The sequence below is a fragment of the Macaca nemestrina genome, chromosome X, assembly GCF_043159975.1.
Source record: "Macaca nemestrina isolate mMacNem1 chromosome X, mMacNem.hap1, whole genome shotgun sequence".
Classification (NCBI taxonomy): Eukaryota; Metazoa; Chordata; class Mammalia; order Primates; family Cercopithecidae; genus Macaca; species Macaca nemestrina.
In genome coordinates this window covers 395113-419315 of record NC_092145.1, presented here as the reverse complement: position 1 = coordinate 419315, position 24203 = coordinate 395113, and the positions used below count along the sequence as shown (strand labels likewise).

General features: G+C 38.6%; 2 protein-coding genes across 6 annotated transcripts in view; one reads left to right on the top strand and one right to left on the bottom strand.

The window, feature by feature from the left end:
• The window catches only part of LOC105467979 (trimethyllysine hydroxylase, epsilon), a 104481-nt gene extending 80800 nt beyond the window's left edge, over window positions 1-23681 (bottom strand). For 2 of the 5 annotated variants that reach the window (XR_011618301.1, XM_011717831.3), the window contains exon 1: window positions 23512-23679. The gene's annotated coding sequence lies outside the window, so the exon portion shown is untranslated. Of the gene's footprint in view, window positions 1-21772; window positions 21903-23511 lie in introns of all 5 variants that reach the window. The other 3 variants (XM_011717826.3, XM_011717830.3, XM_011717825.3) reach the window with 3 other exon arrangements.
• LOC105467976 (sprouty RTK signaling antagonist 3) overlaps window positions 22984-24203 on the top strand; it is a 128298-nt gene continuing 127078 nt past the window's right edge. Inside the window, exon 1 of the mRNA XM_011717822.3 lies at window positions 22984-23367. The gene's annotated coding sequence lies outside the window, so the exon portion shown is untranslated. The remainder of the gene's footprint in view (window positions 23368-24203) is intronic.

Sequence of the window (24203 nt, the reverse complement as noted above, 5' to 3'; positions counted from 1 at the left end):
TGCCAAAGTGGGGAGGGGGAAACCCAGCAACCAAGATTACTTTAACTGGCAAAGCTGTCCTTCAAAAATGAGGAAGAAATTTTTTAAAAAAAGAAAATAATGAGGGAGAAGGAAAAGCTTTCTCAAACAAAAGCTAAGAGAGTTCATCACCATTAGGCCTGCCCTACAGGAATTACTAAAGGGAGTTATTCAAGCTAAAACAAAAGGCTACTAATTAATAACATAAAACATATGAAAATGCAAAACTTAATGGTATAAGTAATACAGTTACATATAGAATACTTTAGGAGTAAAATGATGGTGTGTAAAGCAATTTACCTCAAGTACAATGGCTAAAAGTCAAAACTATGAAAAATAACCATAATTAAAATAAATTATCAAGGGATATAAATTACAAAATGCTGTAAATTTTGACACCAAAACCAAAATGTGTGTGTTCAGGGGAATAAAAGTGTAGAGTTGTATGCGATAAAAATTAAGTTGTTATCAGCTTAAATTAACCTATTATAAGATGTTTTATGTAAGCCTTATGATAACAACAAAGTGAAAAATCTATAGTACAGTTGACTGTTGAGCAACATGGCTTGAAATGCATGGGTCCACTTATACACAGAAATTTTTCAACATATTTGAAAACTTTTTTGAAATTTGCAGCAATCTGCAAAAACTTACAAACCATGTGGCCTAAAAATATAAAACATTTAAGAAAAGGGTATGTCACTAATGCATAAAGTATATTTAGATGATAGTCCATTTTATGATTTACTACTATAAAATATGTACAAATATATTATAAAAAGTTAAAATTTGTCAAAATTTACACACACAGACTGTACATGATGCCATTCATGGTCAAGATAAATGTAAACAAATATAAAGATGCAGTATTAAATCATAACTGCATAAAATTTACTATAGTTATACTACTGTAATAATTTCATAGATACCTCTCATTGCCACTGTGGGTGGGCTCAGGTATTATGAGTATCCACTTAGAAAACTGTGTGATGCTAATCATCTCCACAAGAGCAGTTCATGTCTGCAGTAAATTGTATATCATAGTAAGAAGTGATCTCTCATGATTCTCACATATTTTGCATTGTATTTAGTGCAATGCCATAAACCGTAAACACCATGGGATCCATACAAAGTGCCACTAGTGATGTTGGAAGTGCTCCCAAGAAGCAGAGAAAAGTCATGATATTATAAGGAAATGTTTAATTACTTCATATATACTGTAGATTGAGGTCTGCAACTGTGGTTGTCCACCATTTCAAGATAAATAAACCCAGTTAAGGACCATTGTAAATAAAGAAAATTCATGAAACTGTGGCTGCAGCTATGCCAGCAAGCACAAAAACCTTGTAGCACCTTTTGTGAAATACCTTTTTATCTCATATTGAAAATACAGTTTTTATATGGGTACAGGATTTCTATAAGAAAGGCATACCTATAGAATCTAATATGATTTGAGGAAAATTGAAGTGATTATATGACAAGAAATAGCAAACGAAAGGTGAAGGATCTAAACCTGGAAAATTTAATGCCAGCAAAGGATGGTTTGACAATTTCAGAAAGGTTTGGCATTAAAAATGTTAAGAGAAGCAGCTTCTACTGACTAAGAGGCAGCAGATGATTTCTGAGATACCATTAAGAAAATCACTGAGGAGAAAGGCTATCTACAGGAGGAGGGTTTTAATGTAAATAACTGTGCCCTATACTGGAAAAAAAAATATCACAAAGGACATTTATTAGTAAGGAAGATACTTAAGTGAGTATCAAGATTTAAGGCAGGAATGGATAGGCTAACTCTACTGGCTTGTGCAAATGCAGTCAGGTTTATGATCAGGATTTTCCTTATCTATAAAGCTGCTAATCTCCGAGCTTTGAAGGGAAAAGATAAACACCAGTTGTGAGTATTTTGACTGTACAACAAAGCCTGGACAACAAGAAACCTTTTTCTGGATTGGTGCCATTGATGCTTTCTCCTTGCAGTCAGAAAGTACCTTGTCAGTAAGATACTGACTTTTACAGTTCTTTTGATATTGGACAACGTTCCTGGACACCCAAAACCCTATGAGTTCAACACCAAAGGTGTTTAAGGGGTCTACTTGCCTCCAAATACAATGTCTGTAATTCAGTCCCTAGATCAGAGGGTCATAAGGGCCTTTAAGGCTCATTACACCCAGTACTCTATAGAAAGAATTGTCAATGCTATGAAAGAGAACCCCAATAAAGAGAACATCATGAAAGTCTGGAAGGATTACACCATTAAAGAATTCCCCCATTTGTATCAAAAGAAAGAAATGAGGCTATTTTGACATGACTTATTCTTAGGAACCTCAGTCAGTTGCCCAATACACTGTCCCCTAAATGCTAACATTATCTAATACTTTCAAGGGTTGTCCAACTTCTCAGAATTTACTCTTCAAAATATGTTTGTCAATCCCCCAATCTTTTGGTACGTCTTATGTTTTCTGTAGTTTCCCTAATTCCTGACAGTGACTATAATCAGGAATACATTGATTCTACGTATATGAACTCATTGAAATAGGCTGTGTTTCTTGTTTTTTTAAATATATATTTTAATGTCTAGGGTACATGTGCACAACGTGCAGGTTTGTTACATATGTGTACATGTGCCATGTTGGTGTGCTGCACCCATTAACTTGTCATTTAAATTAGGTATATCTCCTAATGCTATCCCACCCCCCTCCTCCCTCCCCACAATAGGCCCCGATGTGTGATGTTCCCCATCCTGTGTCCAAGTGATCTCATTGTTCAGTTCCCACCTATGAGTGAGGACATACGGTGTTTGGTTTCCTGTTCTTCTGATAGTTTGCTAAGAATGATGGTTTCCAGCTGCATCCATGTCTCTACAAAGGACACAAACTCATCCTTTTTTATGGCTGCATAGTATTCCATGGTGTATATGTGCCACATTTTCTTAATCCAGTCTGTCACTGATGGACATTTGGGTTGATTCCAAGTCTTTGCTATTGTGAATAGTGCCGCAATAAATATATGTGTGCATGTGTCTTTATAGCAGCATGATTTATAATCCTTTGGGTATATACCCAGTAATGGGATGGCTGAGTCAAATGATATTTCTGGTTCTAGATCCTTGAGGAATTGCCACACTGTTTTCCACAATGGTTGAACTAGTTTACAGTCCCACCAACAGTGTAAAAGTGTTCCTATTTCTCCACATCCTCACCAGCACCTGCTGTTTCCTGACTTTTTAATGATTGCCATTCTAACTGGTGTGCGATGGTATCCCATTGTGGTTTTGATTTGCATTTCTCTGATGGCGAGTGATGATGAGCATTTTTTCATGTGTCTGTTGGCTGTATGAATGTCTTCTTTTGAGAAATGTCTGTTCATAACCTTTGCCCACATTTTGATGGGGTTGTTTCTTTCTTGTAAATTTGTTTGAGTTCTTTGTAGGTTCTGGATATTAGCCCTTTGTCAGACGAGTAGATTGCAAAAATTTTCTCCCATTCTGTAGGTTGCCTGTTCACTCTGATGGCAGTTTATTTTGCTGTGCAGAAGCTCTTTAGTTTAATTAGATCCGATTTGCCAATTTTGGCTTCTGTTGCCGTTGCTTTTGGTGTTTTAGACACGAAGTCCTTGCCCATGCCTATGTCCTGAATGGTATTACCTAGGTTTTCTTGTAGGGCTTTTATGGTTTTAGGTCTAACATTTAAGTCTCTAATCCATCTTGAATTGATTTTCATATAAGGAGTAAGGAAAGGATCCAGTTTCAGCTTTCTACTCATGGCTAGCCAATTTTCCCAGCACCATATATTAAATAGGGAATCCTTTCCCCATTTCTTGTTTTTGTCAGGTTTGTCAAAGGTCAGATGGCTGTACATGTGTGGTATTATTTCAGAGGGCTCTGTTCTGTCCATTGGTCTATATCTCTGTTTTGGTACCAGTACCATGCTGTTTTGGTTACTGTAGCCTTGTACTGTAGTTTGAAGTCAGGTAGCGTGATGCCTCCAGCTTTGTTCTTTTGGCTTAGGATTGTCTTGGCAATGAGGGCTCTTTTTTGGCTCCATATGAACTTTAGAGCAGTTTTTTCCAATTCTGTGAAGAAAGTCATTGGTAGCTTAATGGGGATGGCACTGAATCTATAAATTACCTTGGGTAGTATGGCCATTTTCACAATATTGATTCTTCCTATCCATGAGCATGGTATGTTCTTCCATTTATTTGTTTCCTCTTATATTTCACTGAGCAGTGGTTTGTAGTTCTCCTTGAAGAGGTCCTTCACATCCCTTGTAAGTTGGATTCCTAGGTATTTTATTCCATGTGAAGCAATTGCAAATGGGAGTTCACTCATGATTTGGCTCTCTCTTTGTCTGCTATTGGTGTATAAGAATGCTTGTGATTTTTGCACATTGATTTTGTATCCTGAGACTTTGCTGAAGTTGCTTATCAGCTTAAGGAGATTTTGGGCTGAGACAATGAGGTTTTCTAAATATGCAATCACGTCATCTGCAAACAGGGACAATTTGACTTCTTCTTTTCCTAATTGGATACCCTTGATTTCTTTCTCTTGCCTGATTGCCCTAGCCAGAACTTCCAACACTATGTTGAATAGGAGTGGTGAGAGAGGGCATCCCTGTCTTGTGCCAGTTTTCAAAGGGAATGCTTCCAGTCTTTGTCCATTCAGTATGATATTGGCTGTGCGTTTGTCATAAATAGCTCTCAGTATTTTGAGATACGTTCCATCAATACCGAATTTATTGTGAGTTTTTAGCATGAAGGGCTGTTGAATTTTGTCAAAGGCCTTTTCTGCATCTATTGAGATAATCATGTGGTTTTTGTCTTTGGTTCTGCTTATATGCTGGATTACATTTATTGATTTGCGTATGTTGAACCAGCCTTGCATCCCAGGGGTGAAGCCCACTTGGTCGTGATGGATAAGCTTTTTGATGTGCTGCTGGATTCAGTTTGCCAGTATTTTACTGAGGATTTTTGCATTGATGTTCATTAGGGATATTGGTCTAGAATTCTCTTTTTCTGTTGTTGTCTCTCTGCCAGGCTTTGGTATCAGGATGATGTTGGCCTCATAAAATGAGTTAGGGAGGACTCCTTCTTTTTCTATTGATTGGAATAGTTTCAGAAGGAATGGTACCAGCTCCTCCTTGTACCTTTGGTAGAATCTGGCTGTGAATCCATCTGGTCCTAGAGTTTTTTTTGTTGGTAGGCTATTAATTATTGCCTCAATTTCAGCGCCTGCTATTGGTCTATTCAGAGATTCAACTTCTTCCTGGTTTAGTCTTGGGAGAGTGTAAGTGTCCAGGAAATTATCCCTTTCTTCTAGGTTTTCTAGTTTATTTGCGTAGAGGTGTTTATAGTATTCTCTGATGGTAGTTTGTATTTCTGTGGGGTCAGTGGTGATATAGCCTTTATCATTTTTTATTGTGTCTATTTGATTCTTCTCTCTTTTCTTCTTTATTAATCTTGCTAGCAGTCTATCAATTTTGTTGATCTTTTCAAAAAACCAGCTCCTGGATTCGTTGATTTTTTGGAGGGATTTTTGTGTCTCTATCTCCTTCAGTTCTGCTCTGATCTTAGTTATTTTTTGCCTTCTGCTAGCTTTTGATGTGTTTGATTTTGCTTCTCTAGTTCTTTTAATTGTGATGTTAGGGTGTCGATTTTAGATCTTTCCTGCTTTCACTTGTGGGCATTTAGTGCTATAAATTTCCCTCTACACACTGCTTTAAATGTGTCCCAGAGATTCTGGTATGTTGTATCTTTGTTCTCCTTGGTTTCAAAGAACATCTTTATTTCTGCCTTCATTTCGTTATGTACCCAGTAGTCATTCAGGAACAGGTTGTTCAGTTTCCATGTAGTTGAGCGTTTTTGAATGAGTTTTTTAGTTCTGACTTCTAGTTTGATTGCACTGTGGTCTGAGAGACAGGTTGTTATAATTTCTGTTCTTTTACATTTGCTGAGGAGTGCTTTACTTCCAACTATGTGGTCAATTTTGGAATAAGTGCGATGTGGGGTGGAGAGTTCTATAGATGTCTATTAGGTTTGCTTGGTGCAGAGTTGAGTTCAATTCCTGGATATCTTTGTTAACTTTCTGTCTCGTTGATGTGTCTAATGTTATTGTTGTTATTTCTTTCTCTTGCTTCATTGCCCTAGCCAGAACTACCAACACTATGTTGAATAGGAGTGATGAGAGAGGGCATCCCTGTCTTGTTCCAGTTTTCAAAGGGAATGCTTCCAGTTTTTGCCCATTCAGTATGATATTGGCTGTGGGTTTGTCATAAACAGTGGGGTGTTAAAGTCTCCCATTATTATTGTATGGGAGTCCAAGTCTCTTTGTAAGTCTCTAAGGACTTGGTTTATGAATCTGGGTGCTCCTGTATTGGCTGCATATATATTTAGGATAGTTATGTCCTCCTGTTGAATTGATCCCTTTACCATTATGTAATGGCCTCATTTGTCTCTTTTGATCTTTGTTAGTTTAAAGTCTGTTTTATCAGAGACTAGGATTGCAACCCCTGCCTTTTTCTGTTTTCCATTTGCTTGGTAGATCTTCCTCCATCCCTTTATTTTGAGCCTATGTTTGTCTCTGTATGTGAGATGGATCTCCCGAATATAGCAAACTGATGGGTCTTGACTCTTTATCCAATTTGCCAGTCTGTGTCTTTTAATTGGAGCATTTAGTCCATTTACAATTAAGGTTAATATTGTTATGTGTGAACTTGATCCTGTCATTGTGATATTAGCTGGTTATTTTGCTCGTTAGTTGATGCAGTTTCTTCCTAGCATTGATGGTCTTTACATTTTGGCATGTTTTTGCAATGGCTGGTACTGGTTGTTCCTTTCCAGGTATAGGGTTTCCTTCAAGATCTCTTGTAGGGCAGGCCTGGTGGTGACAAAATCTCTAAGCATTTGCTTGTCTGTAAAGGATTTTATTTCTCCTTCACTCATGAAACTTAGTTTGGCTGGATATGAAATTCTGGGTTGAAAATTCTTTTCTTTAAGAATGTTGAATATTGGCCCCCACTCTCTTCTGGCTTGGAGAGTTTCTGCCGAGAGATCTGCTGTTAGTCTGATGGGCTTCCCTTTTTGGGTAACCCAACCTTTCTCTCTGGCTGCCCTTAAGTTTTTTTCCTTCATTTCAACTTTGGTGAATCTGACAATTATGTGTCTTAGAGTTGCTCTTCTCGAGGAGTATCTTTGTGGCGTTCTCTGTATTTCCTGAATTTGCATGTTGGCCTGCCTTACTAGGTTGGGGAAGTTCTCCTGGATAATATCCTGTAGAGTGTTTTCCAACTTGGTTCCATTCTCCCTGTCACTTTCAGGCACACCAATCAGATGCAGATTTAGTCTTTTCACATAATCCCATATTTCTTGGAGGCTTTGTTCATTTCCTTTTACTCTTCTTTCTCTAGACTTCTCTTCTTGCTTCATTTCATTCATTTGATCTTCAATTACTGATAATCTTTTTTCCAGTTGATTTGAGTAGGTTACTGAAGCCTGTGCATTTGTAACATAGTTCTCGTGTCATGGTTTTCATCTCTATCCATTCGTTTATGGACTTCTCTGCATTGCTTATTCTAGTTATCCATTCTTCCATTCTTTTTTCAAGGTTTTTAGTTTCTTTGCACTGGGTACGTAGTTCCTCCTTTAGCTCTGAGAAATTTGATTGACTGAAGCCTTCTTCTCTCAACTCGTCAAAGTCATTCTCCGTCCAGCTTTGTTCTGTTGCTGGCGATGAGCTGCATTCCTTTGGAGGGGGAGATGTGCTCTGTTTTTTTGAATTTCCAGCTTTTCTGCACTGCTTTTTCCCCATCTTTGTGGTTTTATCTGCCTTTGGTCTTTGATGATGGTGAGGTACTGATGGGATTTTGGTGTGGGTGTCCTTTCTGTTTGTTAGTTTTCCTTCTAACATTCAGGACCCTCAGCTGCAGGTCTGTTGGAGTTTGCTTGAGGTCCACTCCAGACCCTGTTTCCCTGGGTATCAGCAGCGGAGGTTGCAGAAGATAGAATATTGCTGAACAGCAAGTGTTGCTGTATGATTCTTGCTCTGGAAGCTTTGTCTCAGAGGTGTACCCAGCCGTGCGAGGTGCGAGGTGTCAGTCTGCACCTAGTGGGGGATGTCTCCCAGTTAGGCTACTCAGGGGTCAGGGACCCACTTGAGCAGGCAGTCTGTCCGTTCTCAGATCTCAACCTCTGTGCTGGGAGAACCACTGCTCTCTTCAAAGCTGTCAGACAGGGACATTTACATCTGCAGAGGTTTCTGCTGCTTTTTGTTTAGCTATGCCCTGTCCCCAAAGGTGGAGTCTACAGAGGCAGGCCGGCCTCCTTGAGCTGTGGTAGGCTCCACTCAGTTTGAGCTTCTGGGTGGCTTTGTTTACCTACTTAAGCCTCAGCAATGGTGCATGCCCCTCCCACAGCCTCGCTTCCGCCTTGCAGTTAGATCTCAGATTGCTGTGCTAGCAATGAGGGAGCTCAGTGGGCGTGGGACCCTCCAGACCAGGAGTGGGATATAATCTCCTGGTGGGCCGTTTGCTAAGACCCTTGGTAAAGTGCAGTATTAGGGTGGCAGTTACCCGATTTTCCAGGTGTTGTGTGTTTCAGTTTCCCTTGGCTAGGAAAAGGAATTCCCTTCCCCTTGCACTTCCCAGGTGAGGAGATGCCTCACACTGCTTCAGCTCTGCTGGTTAGGCTGTACCCACTGACCAGCACTGACTATCTGACACACCCCAGTGAGATGAACTCGGTACCTCAGTTGAAAATACAGAAATCACCCATCTTCTGTGTCACTCATGCTGGGACCTGGAGGCTGGAGCTGTTCCTATTTGGCCATCTTGGGCACCCCCGGCTCAGTGTTTCTTAAGCATTTTTTACCTAAGCTAATACAAGTTGAGTATCCCAAATTCAAAAATCCAAAATCTGAAACTTTTTGAGCACTGACAGATGCTCAAAGGACATACTCACTGTAGAATTTTAGATTTTGGATTTTGGGATTAAAGATGCTCAACTGGTAAGTATATAATGCAAATATTCCAAAAAAAAACTATCTGAAACACTTCTGGTGCCAAGCATTTCAGATAAGGAATACTCAACCTGTACATTCTTCAAAATAAAATCCTTTTCAAAAAAAAAAAAAAGATGCCATCATTGTTATAGAAAAAGGCATGAAAGCCATAAAGCCCCAAACAATAAACTTCTGTTGCAGAAAACTGTGTCCAGATGTTGTACATGACTTCATAGACTTATGACAGAGCCAATCAAGTTAATCATGAAATAGATTGCACATATGGCAAAAACAGGTGGAAGAGTCAAGAGTTTCAAGACAGGAATATTGGAAAAGTCCAAGAACTAATAGATACCATGCCACAGAAATTTAAAAATTTTTAAATGACGACTTGATGGAGATGAGTGTTTCCGAAACAGTGCCAGATGATGAGGAAGAAGATGTAGATGAAGCAGTGCCAGACAAGAAATTGACACTAGACAATACGGAAGAAGGGTTCTGATTATTCAAGACTGCTTTTTTATTTTTTACAAGATGGACTTTTCTATGATATGGGCACTGAAACTAAAGCAAATGGTAGAAGAATTGGTACCATACAGGAAAATTTTTAGAGAAATGATAAACAAAAAAGACAGACAGAAATTATGATGTTTTTCTGTAGTTACAATGAGTGTTCCTGTCTCTCCTGCCTTCCATTCCACCTCCTCCACCCCTCCCACCTCTGCCACTCCTGAGACAGTGAGGTCAACTCCTCCTAGTCCTCCTTCTCAGCCTTCTCATCTTCACATAAGAATACAGTATATAATACATATAACATAAAAGCATGTGTTAATTGACTGTTTATGTTATCAGTGAGGCTTCCAGTCAATATTAGGCTATTAGTAGTTAAGTTTGGGGGAATAAAAAATTACACATGGATTTTCGACTGTGCAAGAACCCCCACACTGTTCAAGAGTTAACTGTACTTCCATATTATACAAACTCTTCCTGAGAACAAATAAAGAGAAAACACTCCCATACTCATGTTTAAGGCAAGTATAATGTTTAAATCAAAATGAAACCAAGACAACACAATTACAGACCAATCTCACTCACAAACATGCTTGTCAAGAACACAAACAAAATATATTAAAAGAGCAAATCCAAGAAAAAAATTAAAGACATGAATCATCATGTTCAAGGTTGCTTAAATTTTAGAAAATATATTATAGAATTCAACAAATTAATAGGTGATACAGGCAAAATACACTAACTTCAATATGTACAGAAAAAAATAGATAATATATCCATTCACAATATTTAAAAAGTCTCTTAGTAAATTAGGCATAGAATGGAACTTCCTTAGCCTGTTAAGGGGTATGGAAACATAACAAACATACTTAAAAATAAGATATAAAAGTATTTCCATTTATATATTGACAGTGAGACAAAAATTGATACAACCATGTTGAAAATGAGTTTGATGTTTTTTTATCTAGTAGAGTTGAGGATATGCATACACTTTATCCTAAAGTAGTGGTTTTCAACAGGCATCTTGCCACCATCAACAGGCATCTTGCCATGCCTAGGGAGTGTGTTGGAAATGTGTATGGCGCAGGTTGGTTATCACAATGATTGAAGGGGAATTATTGACATTGACATTTAGTGGCATCAGAGATATTAGGCATCCTGAAGTGTTCAGGACAGTCCCAGGCAATAGAGAATCCTGCCTAAACTTTTTAATATTAACCTTGACATGCCTACAAATGAAAAACCTGTTTATAATTACCAGAGGCCAGAACCTACCTCCTTTTGTTACATATAAACATGGTATTTTTGCATGAATTTACTATATACTGAATTTTCTAGGAGTAAATCTACCAAGTAGATTGAGAGAATAGTATATTTTCTTTTGTTCAGAAATTTATCCAAGATTATTGTTTTAGAAAATCATGTCACCAATGATAATTACACTTTGTGGTATTATATTTGTAGCTGTCACATTCATGGCAATCAGTGTATAGATGTAAATATTTGGCCTCTTCAGGTAGTCATGTTTCAGCATTTACACATTTAAATACATCATTATAAATCACTTGCATTTAATTTTTCCTTTAAATTCCAGTTAGGACATTGTGCTCATATTTTAAATATGTGTATAGGTAGGTTATGTTATCTATGAATTTCACTTCTTCACTTCTGGTTAATAAAGAAATTGGCACAAAATATTTGTTACAAAAAGGGAACTGGTAGAGTTTTTCAAGATGACTGACTAGAGGCACAAGACACTTGACTCCACCACAAAGAACTAATCAACTGGGAACGACCAACATCACAGCTGACAAAAGTTGCAATACTGGTTGAAGCAAACGAGAGACCAGCCTAAAATTTAACAGAGTAATCTACTGCATGAGACAGCTATACTGGGCTTTAAATAAGGTCCTACATATCCCTGGGGGTCTCCAAGTCTGTGCACATGCTCAGGAGAAACTGAAGAGTGCCTCACTTATCTACTAGACTTTGCCTAAATGTGAGGTGTTACACAGCAGGAAGTAATAGCGAAGGTAATTTCTAAACTGTGTAAATCTGGAATGCATGCCCCAGCCCACACATAGATACTTTTAGCAAACTGTGGAACCCTCCTCATTGGCAGAAGGTGTTTAAGCATAACATATGAACAATCATTGGATGACCACTAAAATATGGCCCAGCAGTTACCCCCTGGAAGCTAGCATAATAACAACAACAATCAAAAAAACTGAGTAAAAGCATCAGAGGCCACATCCTGTGGGGGAGGCCAGAAGGCAGTGGAATAGCAAAATGCTGAAAGAAAAAAAGCCCAAATTTTCAACTAAGAATTCTATATCCAGCAAAATTATCCTTCAAAAGTGAATGTGAAATAAAGAAATTCCACAATACACAAAGACAGAGAATTCATTGCTAACAGACCTACCCTACAAAAAATACTAAAGTAAGTTCTTCAGCTAAAAGGAAATGACACCAGATGGTAACTTGAATCCATAGGAGAAAATAAAGAGGATTAGTAAAGGTAATTATATAAGTAAACATAAAAGAGAAAATACATACTTTTCTTACTTTCTTTTAAAGGAAAACTACATAAAACAATATTTTTAAAACTTGTTGGGCTTATAACATATTAAGATGTAAAATATACTGTATTAATAGCACAAAGAATAGGTGGAGAAAACTTCCCTGTGTTGCTGAATTAAATTATTATTAATCTAAAGTAGGTTATTTCAAGTTGACATACATATTGTAATCCCCAGAGCATTCAATAAAAAAGCTCTAGAAATTACAGTAAAAACATCAAAAAAGGATTTAAATGGTACACAAGAAATTAGCTATATAACATAAAAGAAGGTAATAAAGGAGAAACAGAGGAACGAAGAAGTCAAGAAACAATGAAATAAATGAATAAAGCCAGATGTACATCTGTAAGTATAAATGGGTTAAACAGTCTAATCAAAACATAAACATTGTGAGACGGGATGAAAAACACACTCCAAGGATATGCCAACTACAATAATGGAAAGACACACACACTTTAAATGTGAAGACATAAATAGGTTAAAAGAATAAAAGAATGAAAAAATCATATAAAACAAAGAGCAACCATAAAAGAGCTGGAGTGGTTAGACTGGTATCTAATATCAGACAAAACAGACTTTAAGAAAAAAGTGCTACAGAAAAAGATGGACATTTTATAGTGATGAAAGGGTCTATTCATCAGGAAGATATATAATTATAAACATACACACATGTGACAACAAAACTCTCCCCAACTAATTCTATGAAGCTAGTCTCTGACATCAAACAAAACAAATACATTATAAGAAAAGAAGCCTACAATTCAACTTCCCTTATGAATACAAATGCAAAATTCCTTAACAAGATGTTAGCAAATCAAATTCACCAGTATTTCAAAAAGGATTGTATATCATGACAAAAAGAGATTTATTCCAGGAAGGCAAGTTTCGTTTAACACCCCCAAATTAAGGTAATACCCTATGTTACATTAGTTAATAATGTATCGTGTAGAATAAAGAACAAAAACCACATGATCATTTCTATAGATGCAGATAAACCATCTGACAAAATCTAACACTCATTCATGATCAAACATAAAAACTCAACCAATTAGTAAAACTTCCTCAACCTGATAAAGAACATCTACAAAATATGCACAGCTAACATCACATTTAGTGATGAAGGACTGAATATTTCCCCTAAGACCAGAAAAAAAACAAAGATGTTCACTCCTGTCATTCCTATTCAACACTATACTGGAGATGCTAGCCAGGGGAATTAGGCAAGGAAAAGAAGTAAAAGGTATTCAGGCTGGGGAAAAAAAGCAAAACTGTCCTTGACATAATCCTGAATGAGAAAACCCTAAGGAATATACCCACACACTCACATGCACACGTACACATGGACACGTACATACACAATATTAAAACTAATAATTCTACTCAAAGTCACAGGATACCAAATCAATATGTACAAAGGCAATTTGTATTTCTATACACTTGCAAAAAATCATAAAGTGATATTATAAAAATAATTCACAACAGTACCAAAAATTAAAATATTTGGGAATAAATTTAACAAAAAAAGTGAAAGATTTTTACACTGAAAACTACAAAACATTGTTGAGGAAAATTAAAGAAGATCTGAATAAATTGAGAGGTATTTCAAGTTCATGGATTGAAAAATCCAATACTGTTAGTTGGCAGTTCACCCCAAATTGATGTATAGATTCAGTGCAATCTCCACCAAAATCAAAGCAGAGGCTGGGCATGATGGTTCATGCCTATAATCCCAGTGTTTTGGGAGGCCAAGGCAGGAGGATGGCTTAAGCCCAGGAGTTTGAGACCAGCCTGGGCAAAATAGGGAGACCACATCTCTACAAAAATATTGTTAAAATAGCGAGGCATAGTGGTGCATACCTGTAGTCCCAGGTACTCAGGAGACTGAGGTGGGAGGATCATTTGAACCTGGGAGGTTGAGGCTGCAATGAGCTGCAATTGTGTCATTGCACTCCAGCCTGAGCAACAGAGCAAGACCCTGTCTAAGAAGGAAGGAAGGAAGGAAGGAAGGAAGGAAGGAAAGAGGGAGGGAGGGAGGGAGGGAGGGAGGGAGGAAGGAAGGAAGGAAGAAATTGACAAGATGATCCTCATATTTATATGGAAATGGAAAGAAACCAGAATACCCAAAACAACGTTGAAAAAGAAGAACAGAATTTGAGGATTCACCCTTCTCAATTTAAATACATATTACCATGCCACAATAGTCAAGACAGTAGGGACTGGCATAAAAATAGAAATATAAACTAATGGAACACAATTGAGAGTTCAGCTATAAACCCTTATATTTATGGTCGATTGGTTTTCAAAAAAGGTTCCAAGGCAATTCAACAGGAAAAGGTTAGTTTTTCAACAAATGATGATAGTACAACTGGATATCCATATGCAAAAAGATTAATGAAGACCTTCACCTTACACCATATACAAAATAACTCAGAATGAATCAAAGACATAAATGAAAGAGGTAAAACTATAAAACTTTTAGAAATATAGGAAAACCTTCAAGATATTGGGTTAGGCAAAGAATTATTAGATACAACACCAAAAAACACAATTGACAAAAGAAAAAAGATAACTTGGATTTTATCAAAAATAAAGAACTGACAGCCCCTCTGCCACTGCCATTGTAGCAGCTCTGTCCTTGCTGCCCTCAGACTGGGGAAGGAATAAAGAGCCTGAGGGATTTACTTGCACCTCTAACATGCCACAGTTGCCATACAGAATAGAGCCAAGTCTCTCATCTCTGTGAGCCTCCAACCCCCTGGTCTTCACCAAGCAGGGCCCCTGGCTTGGGCCCACAGAACAACTGCCCTACCTGCTGGCTGAACATTCCCATTGTCAGTGGTTTTGTGTTGCTCTGGGGTAGAGCTCCCAGAGGCAAATGAAATGCCCTTTGAGACTGCCACTGCAGTAGTACTGCCCTTGCTGCCCTTGGCTTGGGGAAGGAACAAACACCCTGAGTGTTGTACTCATACCTCCATCATGCCACAGCCAACCAAAGGAGAAGAGGCTAGTCTGTCTTCCCTGTGAGCTCCCTTCTCCCTCTCCCCATTCATCACCAGGCAGGGCCCCCTGGCTCAGGCCCACAATGCAGCCACTCCACCCCAGGATGAATGCTCCAAATGATAGTATCTCTGCATTTCTCTGGAGTGGAGACCCAAAAGACAAGTGAAAGGCCCTCTGCAATTGCCACTGCCAAGGTCCCTGCCCCTGTTTCTCCCAAGCTGGGGAGGGAACACAAAGTCTGAGTTCACCCAAAGGCTGCATGTGAAGCCCAAGAGTGTCAAGCCAAGCTCTGCAGCCAGCATTCAAGTGGGAGAGGAGCCCACACCCTCAGAGCACTAAGAGGGAGTACGGCTGCAAACACAAGGAAATAGAGGAGTCACATGGCTGAGCAAGAGCCTAATGGCCATTATACTTAAGCACCATCTACTGGATCACAGCCCAAATTTTGACACCAAAAATACTTAGTTAATATATCCCTCTGTGAAACCAAGGACGAGAATTCAGCTACAAATAAAGACCCGCACAAAGCACCAGCACTCTGATAATGTCCGGAAATGAGATCAACTAACTATACTCAAATTACACCACAGTTAAAGAAACATTAGCCCACACAGAGGAGAAAGAACCAGCACAAGAACGCTGACAACTCACAAAGCCAGAGTGTCTTTTTTCCTCCAAACAACACTAGTTCCCCAGCAAGGATTCTTAACCAGGCTGAAATGGCTAAAATGGCAGATACAGAATTCAGAATGTGGATAGGAATTAAGATCATTTGAGATCCATGAGAAAGTGGAAACTGAATCCAAGGAATTTAAGGATTACAGAAACACAATACAGGAGCTGAAAGATGAAATGGTCATTTTAAGAAAGAACCAAACTCATATGATAGAGCTGAAAAACATACTACTGTCCAAGAAAATTTCCCAAACCTCACTAGAAAGGCCAACATTCAAATTTAGGAAATTCAGAGAACCACTGCAATAACTATACAAGAGGACCATCCCCAAGACACATAGTCATCAGATGCTCCACCAGGCTAACAGCAGACCTTTCAGCAGAAATCTTGCAAGTCAAGAGAGATTGGGGGCCTAGATTCAGCATTCTTAAAGAAAAGAAACTACAACCAAGAATTTCATATCCAGCCAAACTAAGCTTCATAAGTAAAGGAGAAATAAGATCTTTTTTTAGACAAGCAAATGCTAAGGGAAGTCATTACCATCAGACCTGCCTTACAAGAGGTCCTTAAAGGGAGTGCTAAATATGGAAACAAAAGACCATTACTGGCCACCACAAAAAAACACTTAAATACATAGACCACTGACACTATAAAGCAACCACACGATCAAGTGTACATAATAACTAGCTAACAACAAGATGCCAGGATCAAATCTGCACATATCAATATTAATCTTAAGTGTAAATGGCTAAATGCCAAAATTAAAAGGTATCCAAGTGGCGAGTTGGATAAAGAAGCAAGACCCAGTGGTATGCTGTCTTCAAGAGTCCCATCTCACATACAATGACACCCATAGGCTCAAAGTAAATGGACGGAGAAAAACCTACAAAGCAAACAAAGAACAAAAAAAAAAGCAGGGATACTATTTTAATTTCAGACAAAATAGACATTAAACCAACAATGACGAAAAAAGGCAAAGAAGGACATTACAAATGGTAAAGAGTCAACAAGAAGACTTAACTATCCTAAATATATATGCAGCCAACACAGGAGCACCCAGATTCATAAAACCAGTTTTCAGAGACCTATGAAGAAACTTAGATAACTGTAAAATAATAGTGGGAGATTTCAATACCCCACTGACAGTATTAGACAGATCCTCGAGGCAGAAAACTAACAAAGATATTTGGGACCTGAACTCAATATTTGATCAAGTGGAGCTAACAGACATCTACACAACAATCCACCTGAAAACAACAGACTATACATTCTTCACATCTGCAAATAGCACATACTCTATCGACCACACAGTCAGCCATAAGACAATTATCAGCAAATTAAAACCAACAACAACAAAAATCATACCAGCCACATTCTCTGACCACAGCACAATAAAAATAGAAATCTATACCAAGAAGATTGGTCAAAACTGTAAAATTACACGGAAATTAAACAACCTACTCCTGAATGACTTTTGAGTAAACAATGAAATTAAGTCAGATATCAATAAATTCTTGGAAACTAATGACAACAAAGATACAACATACCAGAATCTCTGAGACACAGCTAAAACAGTATCAAGAGGAAAGATTATAACATTCAATGATTTTAAAAAATCAATGAAATCAATGAGACTGGTTTCTTTAAAGAATAAATAAGATGGACTGCTAGCTAGACTAACAAAGAAAAAAAGAGAAGACATAAGTAATCAAAAATGAAAATGATAAAGGGGACATCATCACCAACCCCACAGAAATACCAAAAAAAAAAAAAAAAAAAAATCAGAGACTATTATGAACACCTTTCTGCACACAAACTAGAAAACCTAGAATAAACTGATAAATTACTGGAACATACAACCTCCTAAGACTGAACCAGGAAGAAATTCAAACCCTGAGCAGACCACTAACAAGTTCCAAAATTGAATCAGTAATGAAAAGCCTACAAACCAGAAAAAAACGCAGTTACAGAAGGATTCATAGCTGAATTCTACCAGACATAAAAGAAGAGCTGGTACCATTCCTATTGAAACTATTCCAAAGAATTGAGGAGGGACTCCTTCCTAACTCCTTCTTTGAGGCCAGTAGCATGCTGATACTAAAACCTGGCAAAGACACCACAACAAAGGAAAACTTCAGGCCAATATCCGTGAAGAATGTAGCATGCCAAAAAGCTAATTCACCAAGATCAAGCAGGGTTTATCCCTGGGATGCAAGGTTGGTTCAATGTTTGCAAATCAATAAATGTTATTAATCACATAAACGAAACTAAAAACAAAAACCACATGTTCATTTCAACAGATGCAGAAAAGGCTTTTGATAAATTTCAGTATCCATTCATATTAAAAACTCTCAACAAACTAGGCACTGAAGGAACATACCTCAAAATAATAAGAGCTATCTATGACAAACCCCCAGCCAACATATACTGAATGAGCAAAACTGGAAGCATTCTCCCTGAGAACTGGAACAAGACAAGGATGCCCACTGTCAACATACTATGGGAAGTCTTGGCCAGAGCAATCAGGCAAAAGAAAGAAATAAAAGGCACTCAAATAGGAAGAAAGGAAGTCAAACTATCTCTGTTTGCAGACAATATGATTTTATGCATAGAAAACCCCATAGTCTCTGACAAAAATCTCCAAGATCATATCAACAACTTCAGCAAAGTTTCAGGCTACAAAATCAATGTGCAAAAATCAGTAGCATTTCTATACATCAATAATGTCCAAGCTGAGAACCAAATAAAGAATGCAATCCCATTCACAATAGCCATAAAAAGAATAAAATACCTGAGAATACAGCTAACCTGGGAGATGAAAGATATCTGCAATGAGAATTACAAAACACTGCTGAAAGAAATCAGAGATGATACAAACAAATGAAAAATAATTCCATGCTCGTGGATAGGAAGAATCAATATTGTTAAAATAGCCATACCGCTCAAAGCATTTTATAGATTCAATGCTATTCTTATCAAACTACCAATGACATTCTTCACATAATTAAAATAATATTATTCTAAAATTCATATGGAACCAAAAAGGAGCCCAAATAGCCAAAGAAATCTTAAGCAAAAATACATACCTGGAAGCATCACATTACTTGACTTCAAACTATACAAGGCTACAGTAACCAAAAGAGCATGGTACTGGTACAACAACAGACATATAGACCAATGGAACAAAATGGAGAGCCCAGAAATAAAGTTATGTGCCTACAGCCATCTGATCTTTGACACTGACAAAAACAAGTAATGGGGTAAATACTCCCTATTCAACAAATGGTGCTAGGATTGCTGGTTGCTGTGTGTAGAAGATAGAAACCAGACCCCTTCTTTACACCATATACAAAAATCAACCCAAAATGGATTAGACTTAAATGTAACAGCTAAAACCATAAAAACCCTTGAAGAAGACCTAGGTAATACCATTCTAGACATGGGCCCTGTCAAATATTTCATGACAAAGACATCAAAAGCAATGGCAACAATAACAAAAATTGATAAATAGCACCTAGTTAAACTGAAGGACTTCTGTACAGCAAAAGAAACTATCAATAGAGTAAATAGACAACACATAGAATGGGAGAAAATATTTGCAAACTAGGCATCTGACAAAGTGCTAATATCTAGACTCTATAAGGCACTTAAATTAACAAGCAAAAACCAAACAACCTCATTAAAAAGTGGGCAAAGGATACGAATAGACACTTTTCAAAAGAAGACATACATGTGGTCAATAAGCATATGTAAAAATGCTCAACATCACTAATCAATGAAAACCACAATGAAATACCATCTTACACCAGTCAGGATGACTATTATTAAAAAGTCAAAAATAACAGATGTTGAATGTTGCAAAGAAAAGGGAACACTTATACACTGCTGCTGGGAATGTCAGTTAGTTCAGCCACTGTGGGAAGCAGTTTGACAATTCCTCAAAGAACTTAAGACAGAACTACCATTTGACCCAGCCATCCATTATTGGGTATATACCCAAAGAAATATAAATCATTCTGCCATAAAGACACATGCATGCATATGTTCTTCACAGCACTACTGACAACAGCAACAACATGGAGTCAACCTAAATGCCCATCAATGGTATATGGGATAAAGAAAATTTGGTACATATACACCATGGAATACTAAGCAGCCATAAAAAGAATGAGATCATGTCCTTGGCAGCAACATAGATGGAGTTGGAGGCCATTATTCTAAGCAAAGTAACACAGGAACAGAAAACCAAACACTACATGTTCTCATTTATAAATGGGAGCTAATGTTGAGTACACATGGACACAAACAAGGGGACAACAGACACTGGGGTCTACTTGAGGATGGAGGTTAGGAGGAGGGTGAGGATCAAAAAACTACCTATTGGGTACTATGCTTATTGCCTGTGTGATGAAATAATATGTACGCCACACCCCTGTGACACACAATTTATCTATAGAACCAACTGGCCCTGTACCTCTGAAACTAAAATAAAAGTAAAATAAGTAAAAACCTTTGTTCTTCAACATACGATAGTAAGAAAATGAAAAGACAAACCATACACTTGGAGAAAATATTTTCAAACTACATATCTGATAAAGGACTTGTATATAAGCAACTCTTACATCTCAATAGTAAGGAAACAACCTAATCAGAAATGGGCAATATATGTGAGGAGACATTTCTCCAAAGAACATATACAAATATCTAACAATCAAATAAAAAGATGCTCAATTAGCCATTAGGGAAATGCAAATCTAAATCACAATGAGATACTACTCCACACCCACAAGAATAGCTACACATTTGAAAAAAAAAAAAAACGGGGAAATAACAAAAGTGGTGATGATGTGAAGAAATACATTGCTAGTAGTTCATATAAATCTAACAACTGTAAAATAGTACAGCCCCTTGGGAAAACAGTTTGGCAGAAAATTAAACATACAGTTATAATATGACCAAGTAATTCCACTCATAGGTGTTTAACCAAGAGAATTGAAAATGAACATCCACCCAAAAACTTGTACACAAATGTTTATAGCAGCTTTATTCACAATAGCCAAAAGATAGAAACAATCCAAGTGTCCATCAACTGATGACTAGATAGACAAAATGTAGTATACTGATGCAATGGAATATCACTCAGCTATAAAAAGGAATGAAGTATTTATATATGCCACAACATTAATAAACTTTGGAGACATTATTTAGATGAAATTTTCAGGATAGGCAAATCCATAGGCACAGAATGTAGATTACTGGTTGTCTGATGCTGGGAGTGGTAATGAAGACTGACTGCAAATGGTCAAGGAAGATGTCACTGACGTGATGCAAGTGTTCTAAAATTAGATTGTAGTGATGGTTGCACCACCCAATAAATTTATAAAATCACTTTAAATACATGAATTTTAGGGCACGCTAATTATCCTAAACATGTTTTTAAACACATTCAGCATCAAGAAAACAAAAGAGAACATTCATCTCTTTACTTTGCCAATTTATTAGGGATCACACAGAGGTCATTAGGCTGTTTGTTGTTGCTGTGGTGGTGGTGGTGGTGGTGACAGTAAGGGTTGTGGTTTTCTCATGAGAGTCGAAGGTCAAGCAACCGTTTGGTCTTTTAAAATAAAAATTTTAAAATCAATTAAAAAAGAATGTTGCTGGCTTGAAATCTGGAGTGGCCATAGGGGCAAAGAGAAGTGGATGGATTTTTTAAATATTCAAGATGTAGAAGTGACAAGATTTTGTAGTGGTTAGATATAGGGAGTGGGAAAAGGTGAGGAGGCCTCAGACTGAGTATGCTTAAAGTTGAATTCCTGTTGTCCTCCCGAACTGGCTGTCCTCCCGTGCTGCCAATCTCAGTGAATGGATCAGCATCCTGGCACAGAGCTGACATTCATTGATTGCCTTTGGAGTGAACGAACAGAGTATGATGAATAGAGTAAAAATATGGCTAAACGAGGCAGACATCAGGTCCTGCCAAATAGCCAGTAGAAAACTCACCCTTAAGGTTGGCTCAGTAGATGTCCAGCACAATTTTCTTCTCACTTTTCAAACCATTTGGGGAATCATGAGGTCTTTCTCTCGTCCAGAAGAACGCTCACCTACATATCAGTCACTCCTTCCCTAGAACCTACAGGTATGGAGCAGGCTGAGTTCTTTCAAGGGTTTCTTATCCTGTAAATCTTTACACAGGGCAATGGCAGGTGCATGTACAGCCCATATGAGCATGGGGGATGCTTAGTGTTATAGAAAGGGGACCACAGTGGTGCCCAACTGATGGATCTGCGTTCTGTTTTGCTCCAAGCAGGAAGAGACTCTTCCCAACAAAGAGGTTTATTAATCTAGGGGTCCCCCTCCCACCCCTTGGAGGCAGAAAACACAGCTGTCAGAAATATTGTAAACACCAAGTGATCTGCTTGGCTGGTTTTACTGTTGTTCCCAGGGTTGACAAGCAGAAATACAGAACAAATGGTGGTTCCTGAAACAGACGCCAAAACAAGGAAGTGATCTGTTCCAGTCCAAGCTTCCAAGAAATAAAGAACTAGGTGGGGCACGCTAAACAAGCCCCCAGACTCAACCACCGCAGTAAACATTCCGTTCATCACACTGTTTATGAGATAAAGTATAAGATTTTTAAGCCTTATGATAAATAACCATACTTAATGTCTTGGGGTGGTTGTGACAATTATAGTATTTTGCATAATATATGGTCACCATTATCATTATCACCAGTTCCTTGATGAGGAGAAACCAGAAGTTGACACCAAAATGTTGATCCATAATGTTTATAGGCCTTTCTGTTTATAGTTAACTTAATGTAAAATAAAGTGTATGTAATTTTTACTACAGTGTGTCCTGAAAGGGCAAACCAAGCTACAAGCAACACTAAAAGACTACTGCATGGGAGTGGATTATGAAGGTGTTTCTTAAATATGAGATCTCAAGTTTTTCTTTCAGCGACTGAGTTAAAGCACCCAACTTGTTTATCATGAGACTTTTGCTAGGCAGTGTACTATGTCCACTCAACACACATCATTTTAGGCAATCATCTGGTTAAAATGTTTAATAGTATGGCATTCAGAAACACATTCTTTAGAGTTGACATTCAATTAATGGTTTGAATGTCGTTTCCAGGGCAGTCAGGAGTATTTAAAGGCTTTTCCATTGTTTTCGGAAGAGAAAGAAAACTTCCTAGCCTAACTTACCCAGTGCCTTGCTTCAGAGGGGCAGACAAAGGGTAAAATCTGGGCAGAGAACATTAGTTGATATGAGAACGAAAGAAAGTGCTGCAAGATCTTGTAGACAGCTGAGTTCCACCTTCCACTCTACTGCCGAACAAAGTGAGGCAGGGAGAGGGCAGGGACTCGCTGAAAGCTAAACACCAAGTCAGTGACAGATCCAGGGCTGTAAAGTTCGACCGAGATTGAAACAATGTACACTGGGCGTCAGTCCCAACGCCAGCTTGCTCTTCCTGAGCGTTGGGCCCATCTGGCCTCACGCTGATCTCCGGGCAGACTCTGTAGCGCAACTGGCACAGATCGTGACGACAGCCCTGCGGCAAGGCAGGAGTGGCCTTCTCCTCCGCCAGGGTTAAGGTGAGTACCACCGCCCTTGGGCCCAGCAGCCCGGGTGAGAGCCTACGCCGCCCACTGCGACAGGCCTGAAAGCCAGCGCCTGGGCAAACCCACCCGCAGCACCCATCGGGACACCCCTTCCCCGACCCACGGGACGGAACCCACCTGTGCTGGAGGTCGTGACTCCTAACTTCGCAGAGTGGGCAGAATTCCAAGCAAGGAGAGCCTCGGGAGGCAGCCTTTCACCCGCCTTTTGCCTTTTCACCCCCAAAATCGTCGACCCGACGCTCCCCTCCCCCAGCCCGCTCGGGCCCAGCGGAGAGCCTCTAGGCCCCGCCCCACTCCTTCCGGCTGTGCGGGGTGGGTGCCTCTGGCGCCCGGGGGACTTCGCCCGGTGCTAGGGCGTCACTCTCCCATTCTGAAGGATTGGGCCGGGGCAGTCAATCGCCTTTATTAAACAGATTTGAAGCCATAGGTGCTTCTATTTATGGTGGTTTATCAAGGTTTACGAGAACTAAAATTCTACTACCTTTCCACCACTTTCTTGACTTTATGGTCGTCATATACCGCTCGTTACTCCCATCGATTCAGCTGAGCATCTTGAACCCAGGGTCCAGATACAGTGCTATGTACAGTGAGCACTAGAAGGGAATACCCATTAGGAACGAAAAATGCATATATACTAAAAATGGGAAATTGTGCAGGATTATATTGATTCGAGATTAAAAGTGTTAATCTAATGTCAAAAAAGCAATAAAGGAATTGGTTTGTAGAAGTCAGGATCAACAAAAGAGGAAAAAGCCTCCACACCTTTGCTCTGGAATTCCTTCTGCCATGAATGCTCTTACCCCGCACTT